Genomic DNA, 21,644 nt, shown 5'->3' with positions numbered 1-21,644 from the left:
ATGTGATCAGGAGGGTCATATACTGGGTAGGGGCTTCATCCAGACCCGCCATTGAAATTTCAATACTGTGTCTCAAGGGTTAACCTGTGTGGTAGTCTGTGTTAGGAGGATTTGGTACCTAGTAATGCCGGAATACCATTGGTGGAGAATGTACTTGTTCCATTGGATAAGCTTGCATGTTAGCTCCGCCTTGCAAGGCAGGGTATAAGAGCCCGTGCTGTCCCAGCAGCTTCCTTCTGTACCTGCGCTGCTGGGGGAAACATCTAGCGTATTAAAGCCTTCAATTGTCTCCAATCTCGTTTCTGAGGTTCATGATTGTGCATCAATTTAATACACTAGATTTAAAAGAATGGAGCTCCGAATCAAGCCGGAGTGTCTGCAACTCAGCCCCCACGCGGCAAAGTCAGCGGCAAACTTCAAGCACTGGTTGGCCTGTTTTAACGGATACCTCGGAACGGCCGAAAACACACCCACGGGAGAACAGAAACTGCAAGTCCTGCACTCGAGGGTGAGCCCAGGAATTTACACCCTCATCGAGGACGCGGCCGACTTTGATGCAGCAATGGAGCTGCTGAAAGGACATTATATTCATCCGGTAAACCAGGTCTACGCTCGACATCTGCTAGCGTCGAGGCGACAAATGCTTGCGGAATCGCTGGAAGAATTCTACCGTGCGCTCCTGGTGTTGGAGAAACTGCAGCTGCCCACAAGTTTCGGCGAGCGACCACACAGAGCTTTTGATCCGGGTCGCTTTCGTTGCAGGTATGCTGTCCTCCCAAATCCACCAGCGATTGCTGGAGAAAGATACCCTCGGCCTCAAAGAGGCACGGGCCCTTGCCGGCTCCCTGGATGTGGCGGCCCGAAATGCTCACGCTTACATTCCCAACCGCGCGGCAGCCCACTGGGCAGTGTGGAACCCCCCCGCGGACGACCCCTTGTGCTGCAAGACGGCAACATCGAGGGCCCCGCTGCTATTTTTGCAGGCAGGCCAAGCACCACCACAGCGCTGTCCAGCCCGCTCATCCACCTGCAAGGGATGCGGTAAAAAGGGCCACTTCATGGCGGTATGCCAGGCCCGGGCAGTCGCTGCGGTCTCTGGTGGTGAATGCGAACCGCCACCACAACCTTCTCCACGGTCCCCGTGCGGCCAGCGGGCGCCGCCATCTTCCTCCTCCAGCAGGGCCACGTGCGGCCTACGGGCGCCGCCATCTTGTCCTGTAGACGCCACCTGCAATGGATGGGCGCCGCCCTTTTGCGCACCCCCGGCCATGTGCGACCAATGGGCGCCGCCATCTTGGATGGGCTCCCAGGACCCCAGCTCGGCTGACCACACACCGCCCGACGAGAACATTCAACTGCTGCCACGAATAGCCTCGGTGACCCTGGACCAGTCTCGGCCCCGAACACTATTGACTGCTACGACGACGGTGCAAATCACCGGGCATGAAACGTCCTGCCTAATCGACTCTGGGAGCACGGAGAGCTTCATACACCCCGAAACGGTAAGACGCTGTTCTCTCCCCGTCCACCCCGTTAATCAAAAAATCTCCCTGGCCTCCAGATCTCATTCAGTAGAGATCAAGGGGTTTTGTATAGCTAACCTCACAGTCCAAGGAAGGGAGTTCAAAAACTACTGACTCAACGTCCTTCCCCACCTCTGCGCGGCCACACTCCTAGGATTAGATTTTCAGTGTAACCTCCAAAGTCTAACTTTCAAATTCGGCGGCCCTATAACCCCCCCCCCCCCCCCCCACTCACTGTCTGCAGCCTCGCGACCCTCATGGTCGATCGCCCTCCCTGTTTGCGAACCTCACCCCAGATTGCAAACCCGTCGCCACCAGGAGCAGACGGTATAGTGCCCAGGACCGGATTTTTATTAGGTCAGAGGTCCAACGGTTACAGAAGGAAGGTGTCATTTAGGCTAGCAACAGCCCCTGGAGAGCTCAAGTAGTGGTGGTAGAGACCAGGGAGAAGCATAGGATGGTCATCGACTACAGTCAGACCATCAACAGGTTTACGCAGCTCGACGCGTACCCTCTCCCCCGCATATCTGACCTGGTCAACAGGATCGCGTATTACAAGGTCTTCTCCATGGTGGATCTTAAGTCCGCCTACCACCAGCTCCCCATCTGCACTAGTGACCGCAAATACACTGCCTTTGAAGCAGATGGGTGGCTCTACCACTTCTTAAGGGTTCCCTTCAGTGTCACTAACGGGGTCTCGGTCTTCCAGCGAGAGATGGACCGAATGGTTGACCGGTATGGTTTAGGGGCCACATTCCCGTACCTCGATCATGTCACCATCTGCGGCCATGACCAGCAGGACCACGACACCAACCTCCGAAAATTCCTCCAAACCCCAAAAATCCTTAACCTAACGTATAATAGGGATAAATGCGTGTTTAGCACCGACCGTCTAGCCATCCTCAGCTACGTAGTGCGTAATGGAGTGATAGGCCCTGACTCTGAACGCATGCGCCCTCTTATGGAGTTGCCCCTCCCTCACTGCTCCAAGGCCCTGAAGCGCTGCCTAGGCTTTTTTTCTTACTATGCCCAGTGGGTCCCCAACTATGCGGACAAGGCCCGTCCACTGATCCAATCCATAGTGCTTCCTCTGTCGATAGAGGCCCGCCAGGCCTTCAGCCGCATCAAAGCAGACATTGCAAAGGCCACGATGCACGCCATCGACGAGTCCCTCTCTCTCCAGGTCGAGAGCGACACGTCCGACGTAGCTCTGGCAGCCACCCTCAACCAAGCGGGCAGACCCGTGGCCTTCTTCTCACGCACCCTCCACGCCTCCGAAATCTGCCATTCCTCAGTCGAAAAGGAGGCCCAGGCCATAGTAGAAGATGTGCGACATTGGAGGCATTACCTGGCCGGCAGGAGATTCACGCTCCTCACTGAGCAACGGTCGGTTGCTTCTATGTTCGATAATGCACAGCGAGGCAAGATAAAAAAAACGACAAGATCCTACAGTGGAGGATCGAACTCTCCACCTACAAATATGAGATCTTGTATCATCACGGGATGCTAAACGAGCCTCCTGATGCCTTATCCCGTGGCACATGTGCCAACGCACAAGTGGATCGCCTCCGAGCCCTCCACGAGGACTTCTGCCACCCGGGGGTCAGTCGATTTTTCCACTTCATCAAGACCCGATCCTGCCCTCCTCCATCGAGAAGGTCAGGACAGCCATCAGGAATTGCCAAATCTGCGCGGAGTGCAAACCGCACTTCTACCGGCCAGAGAAAGCGCATCTGATAAAGGCTTCCCGTCCCTTTGAACGCCTCAGTATGGACTTCAAAGTCCCTTTCGCCATCCCCTGCCCCGACGTAACCACCGTCATAAAAGCCCTCAATGGTATCTTTACGCTGTTCCATTTCCCCGCCTACATACACAGTGATAGGGGGTCCTCCTTTATGAGCGACGAACTGCGTCAATTCCTGCTCAGCAAGGGCATTGCCTCGAGCAGGATGACCAGTTACAACCCCTGGGGAAACGGACAGGTAGAGAGGGAGAACGGAACGGTCAGGAAGACCGTACTACTGGCCCTGCGATCCAGGAATCTCCCAGTCTCCCGCTGGCAGGAAGTCCTCCCGGATGCCCTCCACTCCATCCGATCACTGCTTTGTACCACATCCAACCAAAGACCTCACAATGTCTCCTTGTCTTTCCCAGTAAGTCCTCCTCTGGGACCTCGCTCCCGACCTGGCTGGCAGCTCCCGGACCCGTCCTGCTCCGAAAACATGTGCGAGCGTACAAATCGGACCCATTGGTCGAGAGGGTCCACCTCTCCCACGCTAACCCTCAGTACGCCTACGTGGCGTACCCCGACGGCTGACAGGATATGGGACCTGGTGCCCGCTGGATCCCCACACACACCCCCGCCACCAGCCCCACCCTCCCTCCCACCGGCGCACCCCACAGCTGCTCCCTTCCCAGGCCAGTCGGCCATTCCGCCAGCCACGTCTAGGGGTGATGAAGCCGCCGCAGAAGCCGAAACCACGCTCCCGGAGTCACAGACGCTCGAACCTTCACCGACATCACCACCAAAGCTACGATGATCACAGAGGACGGCCAGGGCCCCCGATCGACTAATTGCTTCCTTTTGAAATGTACATTACTGTTGTAATAGTTAAAAGTTGTAATGAGGAAAAACGCTGTACGGAGGCATTATGGTACCTTCATAACTATAACTTCTACCATGTCTACCACGTTGTAGTATCCCTGCCGGACTCTTTTTTAACAGGGGTTGAATGTGGTAGTCTGTGTTAGGAGGATTACGGTACCGAGTAATGCCTGAATACCATTGGTGGAGAATGTACTTGTTCCATTGGATAAGCTTGCATGTTAGCTCCGCCTTGCAAGGCGGGGTATAAGAGCCCGTGCTGCCCCAGCAGCTTCCTTCTGTATCTGCGCTGCTGGGGGAAACATCTTGCGTATTAAAGCCTTTAATTGTCTCCAAGCTCGTTTCTGAAGTTAGTGATTGTGCATCAACCTGTCGGCCACGAGTGGCTTTAACATGCTGAACAGACTGGTTCACAGCACATGTACCTGAGAAACAGCTCTGTGGGCAGAAATTTCCATTTCGGATCGCGGAGAACTTGTTTTATTTAATATATTTCTCTTGTTCAGAGTCAACAGCACAGCCTGAGAGTTGAAACGGCAACTGCCTCTTCGTTTTTTGGCATCGCCTGAGCCAAAGTAATTGTGTTACCGTCATAAAATGCCCTCCTATTTCTGCATTAAGTTGCAGCAAATGAGTAATTGTTTGAATTTGGCAAAACAAAAACAAATGTTTACTGAGCTGACAGGTTGCGATCTCCGCTGGTATTGGAGTATAAATGTTATTAATGTTTAGATTCTGTCACGACTCGGATCCTTTGACATATCTTGCAGGCTGAATTTAAAGGGGGAGTTTGACATCATGTATTATGTTTTCGAGCACTGGCATTCAATTTTGTTCACCCACACAGAATAATAGATAAAACCAAGCACAAAGATACTACATTCATTTGCATGTATCGCCACCCACATAAATAATCATTGTTTAATCGAAGCTGTTTTAGCAAAGCTCGATGTCAAGCTCGAATTATGTAAGAAATTCATGGGTCAGTTGGGTTTTTTTTTGCTACACATGGACCTGCCCTTAAAACATGTTTCTAAATAATTAAAATCCCTTATGCAGTGGCCTTTTTTTTGTTCCCTATGACTTCTCCAATATGCTGATGGTTAACAGTATCCTGGCAGTTATCTATTATAAATATACATAAAGCACAGTACGATTGTCACAGCTTGCACTAAATGATGACATGCAAATCAGTGTGTCGCTGTTAATTCCTAATTAAATCACATATGCTGGGCCTTCTGAGAGGTAAGATGTAAGCAAATTTGTGTAGCTGGCAGAAAGCACAGAAAAGTCCTGATGACATGACACTGATGTATGGACATTGGAGCGATTGTGAGGGAGTGTCACTCTCATTGTCCACCCGGTACGCTTCACTGGGGAGGAAGGAGGCCGCTGCAAATCTTCATTGTGGAAGATTGAACGGAAAGTTCTGGAGTGCAATCAGTTCCTTCATGGGGCAGGGCGGGAGGGGGGGGGGGGGTGGGGGGGGGGGGGGGGCGGGGGCGGGGGGGCGCTGGGAGGGTATGGTGCAAGAATTGGTTTCAGTACCCCTTGCCAAAGCTTGGATAAATCATCCGCATTCAGTCACTCCTTCTGGAAAGTGAATGACCGGATTCTCCGTTCTCTGACTGTCTGGCGCCAAAATCTCAAACATGATTGGGAGGAGAATGGGTTCTGATGCTAAAATTGTAGCGGGCACCGATTTGATGCGAAATCGCTATTCTCTGTCTCCTCAACAGCAGCGTCAATGCAGTCCGGAACGCACTTACTGTAAGCACCGTTTGGATATCATTAGCCGTCCCGACCCGGTATTCCCCAGGGCCTCCTTGATGCACTGCCTCCGATGAGTCGAGTTCCCAATGGCGCGGTTGGCTTGAGCTTTTAAAAATCGTGACACCGGCGTCATGGCTGTAGAGGGAGAGAGGGGTTACGTAAAGTGTCCAACATCGCCATAGTTTTCTGACAGTTGTCCCGCTGCCTGGGGGCCTTCTGGCAGGGTGGGGGAGTAGTGGGGGCGTTGGGAGGAGGTGGGTTGGGGGGTCGGGATGGACGGGCTTTGAACACCATTGCCACAACCAGCAAGGCAGCCGTGCAGCTGCACATGCCGCCAACAGCCCACTGTGAACACGGGTCAAATAGGTGTCCCCCCAGGTCACCCCCCTAGGTGCCCTCTAGCCCCAGCCGACCTATCAGCTGTATGGGCGTGCTCCAGCACAACTAGTGGCCATCTTATTGGCTGGCACGAGTGTGAGTGAGGATTGTTATTTGTATATGCGGCTGCAGCTTGTTAGGCCCCCGAGTGTCAATCACGGACCCCACAAATCCCGCACCGCTTTTCATTGGAATCGATTGTGTTCCACGTGGCTCCAATGCTAGCCCCTCAATGGTAGCTGAAACAATCCAGGAACGGCGCCAGTTTTGCTGTCGTGAAAGTCAATTGTGAAGTTAGTGTTTCACTCTGCTTGCAGTGCAGGTCTGTCTCACTATAATTTATTTTGACCAACTCAGTGAGCTGCAAACCATATGAGGTACAAACTGTAGCTAAAGTCCTTTCGGACTCTCCGAACAAATACCAAGATACAGATAAAACAAAAAGTCTTCCTGAGTTCCACTCATCTCCATGACAACACGTTCTGAGCTATCCTCTAGGTTCTAGAGATCTCAAATATAAAATACTGGTTAAATTCAACAGGTCTGGCAGCAACTGTAGAGAAAAAAACAGAGGGCACAACCTAACAGAGTCCGGTTTTGAGCGTCTTTTACAAGGTGTTTCCCGGTGCTGAGCTGAGAAACACCAGGTTTTCTAACGGGACTTTGTTGCAATCCAGGTCCTCAGTGGGGAATGCACCTGCCATAGCTGCACTTAGGCCCATTGCCTGCATTTAGGAGCTTCGTTCGCCAGAACTCCTCAGTGCAGGAGGAGTTTGGGATCCATTTTTAAATGGATCCCCTGATGCGCCCCTCCCCCCCTCAAAGTCCCAGCTCACCTATATGGAGTCCTTGGCCCTCCGGCACACCACCTCACATGAGCAGGCCACTCTCCCGGCCCGATCACTAGCACAGGATAAATGCCAGCCTGGCAAAGTCACCTGGGCACAGCACATTGGCAGTACCAGACTGGCACGCAGGTGGCACCGTCAGGGTGGCAGCAGAGTGCCAGTGCCAATGAGCTCAGGTGGCACCAGCAGTGCCAGGGTGCCACCTTGCCCAGAGGGCAACCATCTCAGGTCCTCCAATCCCCTGGGAGGTGCCCCCCGAGTGCCGTTTCGTATAGACCCTGCTTGTGGGGTCAAGCACAGAACAGCGCTCACCTGAGGTTTCCGAGGTGAACGGCTTAGATCCCAGGGCCTCGGTTGATCAGGTGAACTGCATATTAGTATGAGACTAACGGGATTCAAGTCGCAAAGTCTTGCGCAATTCCGTTAAATTTCGCAAGCCGTGTAGATCCCTGAAGAGGGAACTCCCAGCAGCTACCTGCTGTGCCCCCATCCAAGGTGCAATGTGGCAAGTAGACCTCGCACAGAATTAGTATTTTGAGTCCAATATGATTCTTATGATAGAAGTTATTTAATTTTTTAACAATCATGATGAGTCACATTGGACTCAAAACATTGGGCTATAACTTCCAAACACCCCATTTTCAGATGGGGAGAGGCGGGGTGGGGGGCATCCTCAAAGATGCGCCAGGAAACCCCCTGCGAAGGTTCACAGGTAAGGTTTCCATTTGAATTGCCCAGAACGAGCAGCACGGGAGCACAAGTGGATAGCACTGTGGCTTCACAGCGCCAGGGTCCCAGGTTCGATTCCCTGCTGGGTCACTGTCTGTGCGGAGTCTGCACGTTCTCCCCGTGTCTGCGTGGGTTTCCTCCGGGTGCCCCGGTTTCCTCCCACAGTCCAAAGACGTGCAGGTTAGGTGGATTGGCCATGATAAATTGCCCTTAGTGTCCAAAAAAAAAGGTTCGGAGGTGTTATTCGGTTACGGGGATCGGGTGGAAGTGAGGCTTAAGTGAGTCGGTGCAGATTCGATGGGCCGAATGGCCTCCTTCTGCACTGTATGTTCTATGTTCCAACTGTAAACTTCCCATGGGCAGTTACCCTGAACTGGGTAACCATCCGAAAATGCAATTTAAATCGCAAACTTCTTGGGCGGGATTCTCCGACCCCCCGCCGGGGGCTGCCGGGGGCTGGCGTGAATCCCGCCTCCGCCGGTTGCCAAATTCTCCGGCAACGGATATTTGGCGGGGCGGGAATCGCGCCACGCCGGTTGGCGGGCCCCCCCCGGCGATTCTCCGGCCCGGATGGGCCGAAGTCCCGGTGCTGGAAAGCCTGTCCCGCCGGCGAGAATCAAACCACCATTGGGACAAGGCGGCACGGGTAGGCTCCAGGGTCCTGGGGGGGGCACGGGGCGATCTGGCCCCGGGGGGTGCCTCCACGGTGGCCTGGCCCACGATTGGGGCCCACCGATCCGTGGGCGGGCCTGTGCCGTGGGGGCACTCTTTTCCTTCCGCCTTCGCCATGGTCTCCACCATGGCGGAGGCGGAAGAGACCCCGTCCACTGCGCATGCATGGGGATGCCGCGCATGCGCCGCCCGGCAAAGTCATTTCCGCGCCAGCTGGCGGGGCACCAAAGGCCTTTCCCGCCAGCTGGCGGGGCGGAAATCAGTCCGGCGCGGGCCTAGCCCCTCAAGGTGAGGGCTCGGCCCTTCAAGATGCGGAGACTTCCGCACCTTTGGGGCGGCGCGATGCCAGACTGATTCGCGCTGTTTTTGGCGCCAGTCGGCGGACATCGCGCCGATTGCGGAGAATCCCGCCCCAGATGTTTCCCAATGGATTACACCAATAGTTCCTCAGAAAAAAGTGAGTAGGATTAAAATAATTTCTAACTGCTGGCTAACTACAGTACAGACACAGAGCAATGCCCCACAAGATTCCTCCCAAACTTCAACAGCCCCAGGAGACACTCCTCCTTCCCACCCTACCCCCTTGGCAATTGCACTCGGGGAATTTCTCCATGCCCGTAAAACCCTGAGGGGTCTTTCCCACCCCCCCCAGCTTGCACGGCACGAGATTATTATATCATCTTAACCCTCTATCCCCCAGCACCCCCACCCCCCATTGGGTTCCCCCCACCCCCACAGGAATTCTTCCTGCCCCACCCCCCTCCGCATCTGGCCAGACCTTCACCCCGGCAACCCCCAGGCCCAGCCCAGCCTAAGGTTCACATCCCATACCCTGACTTCCAACCCCCACAACCTCTAACCTCGGATTTCCTTCCAACCCCCTAGACAAGTCAACACTCCCAACCCATCTGTCCCCCTCCTAACCCACCCCACCCCCACTCCCGCCCCCCCGGCCCGCTGCTGTCCTGCTGGCTTCTGACACCCAGACCTCCGATTTCTCCGGCATCCCCCAAACACTATCCACCTACTTTCTCCCTGGCCTGCCAAGGATGTTTACATTTCAATAGGACTTTAAACGTACCTGGTTTACAGCAGCTGGTGCTGGGGCAGATGGGCACGGCCCCCTTCCCTTTGACTGAGATGCACTTTGACACTGGGCCTCTGGGACGCAGTGCACTGCTTGGTTCTCGTCAATCCAACGCTGATTGGCACTCGAAGGAAGTTCTGCCTCATTACCTCTGTTTTCCTCTCCACAGATGCTGCCAGACCCGCTGAGTTTTTCCAGCATTTTCTGTTTTTTTTAAATTTAAGCTAATTATCCCACGTTTACAATTTATCCTTTGATCTGAGTAAATGAGTTTTAGAACTTTTCAGTGTTTAATGAATGCTTTTAAAATAATTCAAAGCAATTAAGGCCATAAACAGAAATAGCTCTCTGGACTGCGCCTGTCGCAAGGATGACAGATGGCACATCCTCTGCTCTTTACTTAAGAAAGCTCATCTGCTGTTTTAAGACCTTTCCAACTGTCAATCTCACAAGTCAACAGAGTCCCAACCTTGTGTAATAGGCTCAGAGCTGCTTTAGTTCATTATTTATCCTATTACCTGTAGTTTAACTTTAACTCCTAAAATTATGGGGGGGATTTTACAATCCCGCCACCAGCAGGCATCATGGCGGGCAAGACGGGAAAATAATCCCCCTCCCCCCCAGGCCCCAAGTGGTGCCTGCTGGCGGCAGGGCCCTAACATCCCACCATACAAATTCTCTATTTCCCATGGAAGCTAAAGAAATTCGGCATGTCTGCATCGACTCTCACAAACTTCTACAGATGTGCCATCGAGAGCATCCTATCCGGCTGCATCACAGCTTGGTATGGCAACTGCTCGGCCCAAGATCGCAAGAAACTGCAGAGTGTGGTGAACTCAGTCCAATGCATCACACAAGCTTGCCACCCCCACCCCATTGATTCTGTCTACACCTCCGCTGCCTTGGGAAGGCAGACAGCATTGTCAGAGACCCCTCCCACCCAGGCTTTGCCCTCTTCCACACCCTTCCATCAGGCAGAAGATACAGAAGTCTGAAGACACGCACATCCAGACATCGGAACAGCTTCTTCCCCACAGCTACTAGACTCTTCGACGACTCCCCCTCTGACTGATCTGTTCCCTGTAAGAACACTATTCACAACACCCTATGCTGCTCTTGCTCATGTATTTGCTTTGTTTGGCCCTTTTTCCACACTATAACCAATCACTATCTGTCGATGTACTATTTGTCGATGTACGATGTCGATTATTCTTTTGACTACTACATACGTACTGTGTCCGTTGGCCGCCGAAAAATATTTTTCACTTTCTTCAGTACATGCGACAATAAATCAATCAATCCATCAATCACTCAATCAATCATAAAGGTATATTCTAAAGCACATGAACCGTGAACTGAGTATTCACAACACCTTCTAATACTGACTGCTCCGTGTCGCACTTGACTGTTTAGCTGAAGAATTGGGAGATGGTCAACAGCCATGGAATTGCACCTGAGCCTGAATCAGTAACTTCAGGAGACCAGGGGTAGCAAAGTGGAAGGAGGGATGCATTGCAGGGAACAGAACACTTTAAATGAATGATGTGGCATTAATTGGGAGCATATGGGTATGTTCTGATTTGGAGCAGCTCAGAAGGGTTTTTGATGATGCATACTCAGTTCAAACGGTGCCTGGTGGTCCCAGGAGATGTTTGCATGTTGGCAACTCGAGTGTGCGCTGAAGCAAGAGAATTCTAAGATTGATATCACTTTTTCGCATGAGCTTTCAGCTTTCAATTTTCACAAGCCAGATGAAAGCGACTATTTACAATCTCTCCACCCCAACAAATGCTGCCAAATCAGATAATTAACTTTCGTGAATTGTTGATGAGCTGCTTTATGCATTTCCTGGAACTGCTGGCAAATCACATTTGAAATTTTGAGCTGTCTCTCTAACCTGGAATTTTCGCACTTGCTACATTGGGATACTACTGGTGGGTGGAAGGTTACGAGGTGAGGGAGGGGTCTTATATCTGCCACAAAAGTGGACCCCTGGTCCCAAGGTCATTATTATATTGCAAATATTATATATTCACCAGTTTGCTGTATATCTTTGATGTCGATTGATCTCAAAGCGTTGCCGTGATGATGTTAGCTCCAACTAAATTATACTTTAAAATACCTCAGAATGTACAGGATTTCTAAACACCCATGGGTCAGAAACCTCTGCTTTTTCTGGTGGAAGGCATGGAGGTAAGAAGGGTATGTACATTGGCAAGATGATGGTGTATGGAGTGGCAACATATTCCCCCACTCAGCCAGAATAAAGTTTTGGGCAGGAAGGCCCATGGTTACCTCACCAGGCCACTCTTAAATGACCAATTGATGACCATTTCAGGGTCTCATCGCACAGCTTCTGGTATTAGCCCAGTGCCGGGAAAGCCGTTCAACATACGGCTTGCATGGTAAAAACAACATTGAGGCAGGGCCCTGGACCAAAGGAATTCAGTGTTTGTTTGAGGCACTGGAGATCAGGAAATGGGAGTGGTCACTTGTCAAGACCACCCCCCTCTCCCTTCTGACCACCCCACTTCACACTTATGGACAGCATGGTAGCACAGGGGGCAGCACTGTTGCTTCACAGCTCCAGGGTCCCAGGTTCGATTCCCGGCCTGGGGTCACTGTCTGTGTGGAGTCTGCACGTTCACCCTCTAGGTGCGTGGGTTTCCTCCGGGTGCTCCAGTTTCCTCTCACAAGTCCCGAAAGACGTACTGTTAGGTAATTTGGTATTCAAAATTCTCCCTGTGTACCCAAACAGGCTCTGGAATGTGGAAACTAGGGGATTTGCACAGTAACGTCATAGCAGTGTTATTGTAAGCCTCCTTGTGACAATAAAGATTATTATTATTATTATTACCTCTCCCCGGGAGTACTTTTCCTGTATTATCAATACTGCACCATTGACTGAACTTCAAAAACAATTAATTGCTATGGCAATATATAAATTTGTGCCTGTTTTTTCTTTTTCCTTCTACTTTGGGATTACGGAGACATGACTCCAAGGTGATCAAGGATGGTGTAGTTGCATTGTTGATGAAACAAGATATTTATACAATGTTGAGGAAAGATATTAGTACAGATGATGTGGAATCTGTCTGGGTCGCATTAAGAGACATCAAGGAGTAAAAAGGGGTGATAAACAGACCACCAAACTGCAGTGGTAATGTTGGGAATTACACTGGAAATCTGAGATGCATGTGATGAAGGAACACTTGTGTTTCTGGGTGACTCTAATCTGCATATAGATTGGGTGAGTCAAAGTAGTCACTGCACAATAGAGAAGAAATTTCTGGTATACTACAGGCCTCCCAACAGCCAGCGGGAGATAGAGGAGCAGATAGGTAGACAGATTTTGGAAAAGAGTAAAAACAACAGGGTTGTGGTGATGGGAGACTTCAACTTCCCCAATATTGACTGGGACTCACTTAGTGCCAGGGGCTTAGACGGGGCAGAGTTTGTAAGGAGCATCCAGGAGGGCTTCTTAAAACAATATGTAAACAGTCCAACTAGGGAAGGGGCGGTACTGGACCTGGTATTGGGGAATGAGCCCGGCCAGGTGGTAGATGTTTCAGTAGGGGAGCATTTCAGTAACAGTGACCACAATTAAGTAAGTTTTAAAGTACTGGTGGACAAGGATAAGAGTGGTCCGAGGATGAATGTGCTAAATTGGGGGAAGGCTAATTATAACAATATTAGGCGGGAACTGAAGAACATAGATTGGGGGCGGTTGTTTGAGGGCAAATCAACATCTGACATGTGGGAGGCTTTCAAGTGTCAGTTGAAAGGAATACAGGACAGGCATGTTCCTGTGAGGAAGAAAGATAAATACGGCAATTTTCGGGAACCTTGGATGACGAGTGATATTGTAGGCCTCGTCAAAAAGAAAAAGGAGGCATTTGTCAGGGCTAAAAGGCTGGGAACAGACGAAGCCTGTGTGGCATATAAGGAAAGTAGGAAGGAACTTAAGCAAGGAGTCAGGAGGGCTAGAAGGGGTCATGAAAAGTCATTGGCAAATAGGGTTAAGGAAAATCCCAAGGCTTTTTACACTTACATAAAAAGCAAGAGGGTAGCCAGGGAAAGGGTTGGCCCACTGAAGGATAGGCAAGGGAATCTATGTGTGGAGCCAGAGGAAATGGGCGAGGTACTAAATGAATACTTTGCATCAGTATTCACCAAAGAGAAGGAATTGGTAGATGTTGAGTCTGGAGAAGGGGGTGTAGATAGCCTGGGTCACATTGTGATCCAAAAAGACGAGGTGTTGGGTGTCTTAAAAAATATTAAGGTAGATAAGTCCCCAGGGCCGGATGGGATCTACCCCAGAATACTGAAGGAGGCTGGAGAGGAAATTGCTGAGGCCTTGACAGAAATCTTTGGATCCTCGCTGTCTTCAGGGGATGTCCCGGAGGACTGGAGAATAGCCAATGTTGTTCCTCTGTTTAAGAAGGGTGGCAGGGATAATCCCGGGAACTACAGGCCGGTGAGCCTTACTTCAGTGGTAGGGAAATTACTGGAGAGAATTCTTCGAGACAGGATCTACTCCCATTTGGAAGCAAATGGACGTATTAGTGAGAGGCAGCACGGTTTTGTGAAAGGGAGGTCGTGTCTCACTAACTTGATAGAGTTTTTCGAGGAGGTCACTAAGATGATTGATGCAGGTAGGGCAGTAGATGTTGTCTATATGGACTTCAGTAAGGCCTTTGACAAGGTCCCTCATGGTAGACTAGTACAAAAGGTGAAGTCACACGGGATCAGGGGTGAACTGGCAAGGTGGATACAGAACTGGCTAGGCCATAGAAGGCAGAGGGTAGCAATGGAGGGATGCTTTTCTAATTGGAGGGCTGTGACCAGTGGTGTTCCACAGGGATCAGTGCTGGGACCTTTGCTCTTTGTAGTATATATAAATGATTTGGAGGAAAATGTAACTGGTCTGATTAGTAAGTTTGCAGACGACACAAAGGTTGGTGGAATTGCGGATAGCGATGAGGACTGTCTGAGGATACAGCAGGATTTAGATTGTCTGGAGACTTGGGCGGAGAGATGGCAGATGGAGTTTAACCTGGACAAATGTGAGGTAATGCATTTTGGAAGGGCTAATGCAGGTAGGGAATATACAGTGAATGGTAGAACCCTCAAGAGTATTGAAAGTCAAAGAGATCTAGGAGTACAGGTCCACAGATCACTGAAAGGGGCTACACAGGTGGAGAAGGTAGTCAAGAAGGCATACGGCATGCTTGCCTTCATTGGCCGGGGCATTGAGTATAAGAATTGGCAAGTCATGTTGCAGCTGTATAGAACCTTAGTTAGGCCACACTTGGAGTATAGTGTTCAATTCTGGTCGCCACACTACCAGAAGGATGTGGAGGCTTTAGAGAGGGTGCAGAAGAGATTTACCAGAATGTTGCCTGGTATGGAGGGCATAAGCTATGAGGAGCGATTGAATAAACTCGGTTTGTTCTCACTGGAACGAAGGAGGTTGAGGGGCGACCTGATAGAGGTATACAAAATTATGAGGGGCATAGACAGAGTGGATAGTCAGAGGCTTTTCCCCAGGGTAGAGGGGTCAATTACTAGGGGGCATAGGTTTAAGGTGAGAGGGGCAAAGTTTAGAGTAGATGTACGAGGCAAGTTTTTTACGCAGAGGGTAGTGGGCGCCTGGAACTCACTACCGGAGGAGGTAGTGGAGGCAGGGACGATAGGGACTTTTAAGGGGCATCTTGACAAATATATGAATAGGATGGGAATAGAAGGATACGGACCCAGGAAGTGTAGAAGATTGTAGTTTAGTCGGGCAGTATGGTCGGCACGGGCTTGGAGGGCCGAAGGGCCTGTTCCTGTGCTGTACATTTCTTTGTTCTTTGTTCTTTGCATAGGGGATGGTTTTCTGGACCAGTATGTTGAGGAACCCATATGGGAACAGGCCATCTTGGACTGGGTGTTGTGCAATGAGAAAGGATTTGTTGACAACCTAGTTGTGAGAGAACATTGGGGATGAGTGACCATAATATTGTCGAATTCTTTATCAAGGTAAATAGTGAGGTAGCTGATTCTGAGACCAGGTAACTATGATGGTATGAGGCATGAGCTGGCTATCAGGGACTGGGTAACAAAAGGGAGGACAGTGGACAGGCAATGGCCGCATTCAAGGAATGAATAGGTGAACTCCAAAAGTTGTTTATTGCTATTTGGTGCAAGAGTAGAAAGGGAACTGTGGCCAAACCATGGCTTCCAAGGGAAATTACAGAGAGCATTAGATTCAAAGAAGAGGCATACAAAATAGTTAGGAAAGCAATAGACCTGAGATTTGGGAACAGTTTAACATTCAGCAAAGGCAGACCAAGAGATTGATTAAGAAGGGGAAATACAATTTGAAAGGAAACTAGCAAGGAACATAAAAACTAACTGTAATTTTTTCTATAGGTATGTAAAGAGAAAGAAATTGATAAAAACTAATGCAGGCCCATTACAGTCAGAATCAGGGGATTCCATAACAGGGAACAAAGAAATGGCCGAGGAACTAAATTCGTACTTTGCTTCTGTCTTCACAAAGGAAGACATGAATAATGTCCCGGAAGATATGAGAAACACAAGTTTAAGGGAGGAGCTGAAGGAAAAGAAATGGTTTAGGGCAACACGGTGGCGCAGTGGGTTAGCCCGGCTGTCTCATGGTGCCGGGGTCCCAGGTTCAATCCCGGCTCTGGGTCAGTGTCCGTGTGGAGTTTGCACATTCTCCCCGCGTTTGCATGGGTTTAGCCCCCACAACCCAAAGATGTGCAGGCTAGGTGGCTAAACTGCCCCTTAATTGGAAAAAATGTATTGGGTACTCTAAATTTATTTAAAAAACAAAATAAAAAAAGAAATGGGGCGCGATTCTCCGACCCCCTGCCGGGTCGTAGAATCGCCGGGGGCTGGCGTGAATCCCGCCCCCGCCGTGTCCCGAATTCTCCGCCACCAGAGATTCGGTGGGGACGGGAATCGCGCCGCGCCGGTCGGCGGGGGCGAGAATCACGCCGCACCAGTCGACGGGCCCACCCCCAGCGATTCTCTGGCCCGCGATGGGCCGAAGTCCCATCGCTGTCAACCCTCTCCCGCCGGCGTGGATTAAACCTCCTTTTGAACGGTGGGACAAGGCGGCACGGGCAGGCTCCGGGGTCCTGGGGGGGGCGCGGGACGATCTAACCCCGGGGGGTGCCCCCATGGTGGCCTGGCCCGCGCTCGGGGCCCACCGATCCGCGGGCGGGCCTGTGCCGTGGGGGCACTCTTTTTCTTCCGCCTTCGCCATGGTCTTCACTATGGCGGAGGCAGAAGAGACCCCCTCCACTGCGCATGCACGGGGATGACGTCAGCAGCCACTGATGCTCCCGCGCATGCATCGCCTGGCGAAGACCTTTCGGCGCGCCTGGCGTGGTGCCAAAGGCCTTTCCCGCCAGCCGGCGGAGCAGAAACCACTCCGGCGCGTGCCTAGCCCCTCAAGATGAGGGCTTGGCCCCTAAAGGTGAGGAGACTTCCGCATTTGGGGTGGCCCGACGCCGGAGTGGTTCCCTCCACTCCATTGCGCCGGAACCCCCCGCCCCGCCCAATCCCACCCAAGGTTTTATGGAAATTAATGGTATTGAAGGCGGACAAATCTCCAGAGCCTGATAATCTTCATCCCAGAGTACTTAAGGAAGTGGCCCTAGAAATAGTAGATCCATTGGTGGTCATTTGCCAAAATTCTTTGGACTCTGGAATGGTTCCTTCAGATTGGGATAAATGTAACCCCGCTATTCAAAATGGGAGGTAGAGAGTAAACAGGGAACCATAGACCAATGAGTTTAATGTCAGTAGTAGGGAAGTTGCTGCAGTCCATTATCAAGGATTTCATAGCACAGCATTTGGAAAGCAGTGGCATAATCAGACAAAGTCAGCATGGATTTACAAAAGGAAAATCATGCTTGACAAATCTACCGGAAGTGTTTGAAGACCTAACTCGTAAAGTTGATCAGGGAGAACCGGTAGATGTGGTTTATTTAGACTTTCAGAAGGCTTTTGACAAGGTCTCACACAGCAGATTAAGTTCAAGCACATGGGATTACGGGTCGTGTCTTGAGATGGATAGAAAGCTGGTTAGCAGACAGGAAGCAAAATGTTGGAATAAATGTGTCTTTATCTGATTGGCAGGTAGTCACCAGTGGGTTCCGCAGAGAACTGTGCTGGGTCCCCAACTATTCACATTATATATTAATGATTTGGATGAAGGAACTAAATTTATTATCTCCAAATTTGCAGATGATACAAAGTTGGGTGGGAGGATAACTGTGAAGATGCAGAGATGCTTCAGCGGGATTTGGACAGGATGAGTGAGTGGGCACATGCATGGCAGATGCAGCATAATGTAGATAAATGTGAGGTTATCTGCTTCAGTAGCAAAAATAAGAAGGAGATTATTATTTGAGTGTGTGTGAATTAAGAGAGGTGGATACTCAGAGCGACTTTGGAGTCCTTGTGCATTATTCGCTGAAAGTAAGTTCAGAGGTACAGCAGACAGTAAAGTAGGCAAATGGTATGTTGGCCTTCATAGCGAGAGGATTTGAGTACAGGAATAGAAATGTTTTACTGCAATTGAATAGGGCATCGGTGAGGCCACACCTGGAGTAGTGTAAGCAGATTTGGTGCCCTTGTCTGAGGAAGGATGTTCTTGCAATGGAGGGACTGCAGCAAAGGTTTACTGGGCTGATTCCTGGGTGGAGGGACTGTCAAATGAGGAGAGACTAAGTCAGTTGGGATTATATTCATATGAGTTTAGAAGAGTGAGGGGGATCACATAGGAACTTCCAAAATTCAACAGGATTAGACAGGGTAGATTCAGAAAGAATGTTCCCGATGGTGGGGGAGTCCAGAACTAGGGGTCACATTTTGAGGAGAAGGGGTAAACCTTTTAGGACTGAGGTGAGGAGACATTTCTTCACCCAGGGAATAGTGTATCTGTGGAATTTGCTGCCACTGAAAGTAGTTGAGGCCAAAACGTTGTGTAATTTCAAGAAGTGTTCCGCGACTGGAATCACCCTCTGATCTCCGGGTAAGCGTTCTCCAAGGCGGCCTTCAGGACCCGCGACAACGCAGAATCGCCGAGCAGAAACTTATCGGCAAGTTCCGCACACATGAGTGCGGCCTCAACCGGGACCTAGGATTCATGTCACATTACTTTCATCCCCCACCATCTGGCCTGCGAAATCCTACCAACTGTCCTGTCTTGACACAATTCACACCTCTTTAACCTGGGGTCACCCCATCTCTGGATCTGTAATGATTTAATCACCTGCTAATGCTCGCATTCCTAGCATTGTTTGGCATCTTTGAATTTGTCTATATATGTGTTTCTGGAACAGACCTCTTCATTCACCTGAGGAAGGAGCAGCGCTCCGAAAGCTAGTGACATCGAAACAAACCTGCTGGACTTTAACCTGGTGTTGTAAGACTTCGTACTAATTTCAAGAAGGAATTAGATATAGCTCTTTGGGCTAAAGGGATCAAGGGATATGGGGGGAAGGCGGGATCAGGGTAACGAACTTGATGATCAGCCATGATCATAATGAATGGTGGAGCAGGCTCCAAGGGCCGAATGGCCTCCTGCTTCTATTTTCTATGTTTCTTCAGACAGAGTCTGTCCTTCTTATTCCCTGTTGTTTTATTCTTGATAGGGTTTCTTTATGGATCTATCCTCAAAAGATGGGGGAGCTGAGATAGTCTGGAAACTTTGCACTGGAGGTAATCACACAATTTTAATGTTTGTATCACAAGCTCCCTACGTCTACTCCGTATGATGGCAATTGACAGGACTGTCTTAAATTATTCAAATGTGATATTTGCACAGGAGGCGAAATGTACTACAGTTCAGGGGGTTTGGCAGGCAGATCCTTATATTTTCTCAATTTAACACAAAGATTGATTGTAACATGCTGAGGAACCCTCCTTGCAAAGCAAACTATTATAATTTGACTTTCTAATGCTTCTAAAATAATAAATAGGAACACGCATTTCAAATCACTTTGTGGGAGGGTAAGTGAATCGTTTTGCCATTTTAATAACTCTGAGGCTACATAAATTGGACCAAACAAAAGCATTGCTTTTTAATTTCTGCTTGAATCAGGATCAGAAATGTCTCTCTGGAGCACATTGGAACCATGGGAAGAACTTACCTGTATCTAATTACTGTCTAAAAGTTACATGGCCCATATTTATAAGTGCAACTGAGTCTAACTGCTGAAAGTTTTTAACTCGGTGAAAGAGAGAGGTTGCATTGTGGACACAAGACTTTGGAAATGAGAGCACTGATTTAGCCCAGCCATTTGAAAGGCATTGGGATGTAAATTTAATTTTTGACAGTCGCACAAAGGGGTAATAACCACTGCTCAGAGACAAATAGCTGCATTGTGGAGCCAGCCACATGGAACTGTGTGTATACGTTATCTGGCTGGATCTATAACAGGCTTGCACACAAGACTATGAATTCCCACCTCCAATCTCAAACTCCCCAACCATTTTGATCCATGGATGATTTATGGACATGTGTCTTTAAGGCAGCCTGCCATTTTAATTCAAGCAGGAGAAAGCAGTGGCCTGTGCCTTAAATTCAAATGGAAGGATCCAGAAGGTTGTGCTGATTTAAATTGTGGACCGGCACCAATTACAGAGATAGGTTTGGATTTGGTTTGATTGATTTGGCTGGTGCCAATGAATGGGCCCAAAAGATTGTGATCTGTCTGGTAACAGGTGCTGATTAAATATTATCCCTCTGGAATGTCTTTCAGAGCCACAAGGTTCCATTTTAGTTTTACTTTTGATTCTGGCAGCGGAGAAAAATGATCTAGCTAAATCCTCTCCAAAAAACTGCCTCATCAAAAATGATCCAGATGGCTCTTTCTCTCCAATAAGCCTGTGGATGTTGGATTGTTGAAAACAGGGCCGGAAGGCAGGCTCTGAACTGAGAGCAAAGCCTGATGAAACAGGGACCCTGTCTCTCTGGAAAAAAGTGTGAGTACAGACACCAAAACAAGGACTGCGATTCCCAAGCTTACTGTGGAGAAAGCCTACAAGGGACCAACATCTGAACAAAAGACTCTTTTCTCTGTCATTATATTTTTTCCTCTTTCCCTCCCCTGTGTTTGTCTATCATGTATGCGTGTGAGAGGGTGTGAGAGGTAAGTTACAGTCGAAGTTAGGTACTCATTAATATTTAACCAATGGTAGCTGCACCATCAAGCCTGTTATAAACAAACAAACAAACAGTAATTGCATTTCAACTTATAAACCTGGTGCCTGTGATTATTGGGCAGTCAAGGGCCAAAGATTAATTCACTTGTGTTGTGACACCGAGGCCTGTGGGACTAGAATTGACCTCCCACTTGCCCAGGATGGCATATCATAATTTGAGGGCTTGGGTCTGGGATTTTTTGGAATGATAGACAGCGAAGTTTGGGTCACAGTATAAATTAAAAGAGGCACCTTGTATGCAGTAGTATAAAAAGATGGCTCTGAAAGCTGCTTAGCATTTTCTTCAGGAGGTCATCTTATCTCTGGTTTATTTGAAAAAGCTTTGAAAAGACAAGCTAATAAAATTGGTAGGTGAATTAGAAATAGACGTACCGGCTAGAAGGGGAAAATAATTAAAGCGATTGCTCAACATTTTAATTTGAACGAGATGAGCCCACAATGGAGAAATGGAGATGCAGCAAAGAGAAATGGAAAGGAAAAAGAAAAAGAAATGAAGACGGGGAAGTTGGAATTAGAGAACACCTCCAGCTTAAAGCGCAAGAAATGAATGGGGAGCTGGCAAAAAGTAGAGGGGGGCTTAATCCGAGAAGTGAACTCAGTGGCGATATGTTTACATTGTTACAGGCCCTCCCAAAATGTGCTGAGTGCATCAACTGGCTAGGACTAGGCAAAGGTCTATAGTTAAAGCTGGTATCGTATTTACCCACAGTTCAAGTATGTTTAAATAGTTAACCTTGTAATAAAATAGAGTTGCACCACTTCAAGTGTTGGTGACCTGT

The sequence above is a fragment of the Scyliorhinus torazame genome, chromosome 15, assembly GCF_047496885.1.
Source record: "Scyliorhinus torazame isolate Kashiwa2021f chromosome 15, sScyTor2.1, whole genome shotgun sequence".
NCBI classification, from domain to species: Eukaryota; Metazoa; Chordata; class Chondrichthyes; order Carcharhiniformes; family Scyliorhinidae; genus Scyliorhinus; species Scyliorhinus torazame.
Note: the sequence above shows the minus strand (reverse complement) of the source record.